Raw genomic sequence first — 2,667 nt, 5'->3', positions numbered from 1 at the left:
AGTTGCGCGCCGTCCCAGTGATGGAGGGGTGGCACTGAGGATTGCCGAGGAGTAAAGGGGAGAAGTGGAACTGACCTCAGTGAGGGAAACTATGCCTCCAGAAATTCGCAGGGTGCTTCCCCACGCTCTGCAGTGCCTGCCCAGGGACCTCAGCAGAATTCTCTTCCCAGCCCTGCATTGCCAGGGAGCTTTGTTACTGTTCTCCCTTACATACACCTATCCTTTGAGAACATAATGGAAGATGTAGGAATTTTCAAATTTGAAAGACAAGACCAAAAGGGCATATGAGCACACAACACACACACACACACACACACACACCAAGGGCTCTTTCACTACAAGGAAATGTGGGGGGTGCGGGCGGCAGCCCAAGGGAATTGAAAGACAGTCAGGCCTCTGCCTGCCCTGGGATAAAGCTTTGAAAGGACATGGGGGGTTGAAGGGGTTACTTGCTAGGATCAAATAGAAAAGGTGAGCAACCCGATGGCTGAGAACAGCACTACCAGGTCTCAGCTTCAGATGAGAGCTGCCTTTGACTGCACGTGTTTAAACTTACATGAATGGAAAATGGCCATCAAGGGGATTGCTGCAGGAGGAGGCTCAGCGTGAAGTAAAGGCACTGTTCCTCATTAGAAGGAGGCAGGGATGCAAGGATGATTGAAACCCTCAGGATCCAGCTCCGGGGCCAAGCACGCGCCATTTTTTATGCTGCACTGACCTCTAGAGGCGCTCCCTTTCATTCACAACAGGCTGCATACTTGATCCAGGGAGAGAAAAAAATAAATAAAATAAAGGAAAATGTTGCTTGCTTTTTTACAAGGGAAAGGGGTGTGAAGAGTAGAGAAAAGGAAGCAAGTGGGGTCTCACTGCCAAATGCTCTCAATGAAAACCACCTTAACAGTAGTAAATTCAACAGCAAATGTCTCATGCCCTAAGCTCTGGCAGTTCCACTTGCTACAATATTAGACACACAGACTGGAAACAAGACTGGCATTTTAAATGTGCATCGTTGATTTCCAGTCCCATGTGACAACCGACATCCTAGGCCAGCTGCCAACCCACCCAGTCTCCTCCCTATACAGGGAAGGTGGAGGGAAGTAGCGGTTCTGTCTTAAGCTCTGTCACCTGAATTGTCTTATCACTTGTCACCTTGCTCTATTTCTCACCCACAGACTGCCTATGTGTCACTTTAAGTTGAAACGCAACATGGTGTGGGGAAGCAAGCTGCATCATTTCTCTGGGCTGTCCAATTCTCACAGAAGCTTAATGACACACTTCTGGTGATGGAAAGTTTGATTTTTAGCTCACCTGACACCCAGGACCTGCCCCCAGGACCTGCCCCTATGTGAAGAAGCACCTGGAACACTGCGGAAGCCAGGATTCCCTGTCTGGGCGACGAGGGAACAGTAGGGGACAGTTTTGAAAGTGCATGTCCAGGTTGTGGTAAGGAATTAAGCTCTCCCTCTCTTTTTTTTTTTTTTTTTTTTTTTTTTTTTTTTTTTTTTGATAGGCAGAGTGGACAGTGAGAGAGAGAGACAGACAGAAAGGTCTTCCTTTGCCGTTGGTTCACCCTCCAATGGCCGCCGCGGTGATCCGATGGCAGGAGCCGGGTACTTATCCTGGTCTCCCATGGGGTGCAGGGCCCAAGCACTTGGGCCATCCTCCACTGCACTCCCTGGCCACAGCAGAGAGCTGGCCTGGAAGAGGGGCAACCGGGACAGAATCCGGCGCCCCAACCGGGAGTAGAACCTGGTGTGCCGGCGCCGCAAGGCGGAGGATTAGCCTAGTGAGCCACTTCTGGTGCTTCTTACGGAAGAGCGCCATGGCCCCACCCATGCCGACAGCGGGTGGGCCTCTCGGGGTGAGCCCGCATCTGAGCATCACACGTAGATTTCTTTATCGTCACAGCAGTCAAGGCCCTACCTAAAGAATCTCTGCCCTTCCAGATCAACATCTCTGCTTTTTTTTAAAAGATTTTATTTATTTATTTGAGAGGTAGAGTTACAGACAGTGAGAGGGAGAGACAGAGAGAATGGTCTTCCTTCCGTTGGTTCACCCCCCAAATGGCCGCAATGGCCGAAGCCAGGAGCCAGGTGCTTCTTCCTGGTCTCCCATGTGGGTGCAGGGGCCCCAGGACTTGGGCCATCTTCTACTGCTTTCCCAAGCCACAGCAGAGAGCTGGATTGAAAGAGGAGCAGCCGGAACTAGAACCGGCACCCATATGGGATGCCAGTGCCACAGGCGGAGGATTAACCTACTGCTCCACAGGGCCAGCCCCAACATCTCTGCTTTTAACATGAGATACTGTGCATCTGACATAGCCTTGAGGCTCAGGGCTAGCTTGCTCGAACTGAGTGAATGATGCAGCCCACACGGGAGACCTGCTACCATGGGGCATACACTGGAGTGAAAGGGAGAAGTTACCTGGTTCTGGGCACCTCATTCCAGACTGTCTTTGAGCTTGAAAGAGCTGCGATGAGCCTCCTACCAAGCTTTAATCTAGGTAGTGTGAGGATACTTCAAATAGTTCTTGGAAAATGGAATTAAAATATAAGTTTAGGGAGCGAGTACTTCACCTGGCAGTTAAGATGCCTGTGTCCCACTTCAGAGTACCTGGGTTCTATTCCCAGTACCGACTCCTAACTCCAGCTTCCTGCTAATGCATAG

The sequence above is a fragment of the Oryctolagus cuniculus genome, chromosome 10, assembly GCF_051225735.1.
Source record: "Oryctolagus cuniculus isolate XC-2025 breed Fujian yellow rabbit chromosome 10, ASM5122573v1, whole genome shotgun sequence".
NCBI classification, from domain to species: Eukaryota; Metazoa; Chordata; class Mammalia; order Lagomorpha; family Leporidae; genus Oryctolagus; species Oryctolagus cuniculus.
This window is presented reverse-complemented; position numbering follows the sequence as displayed.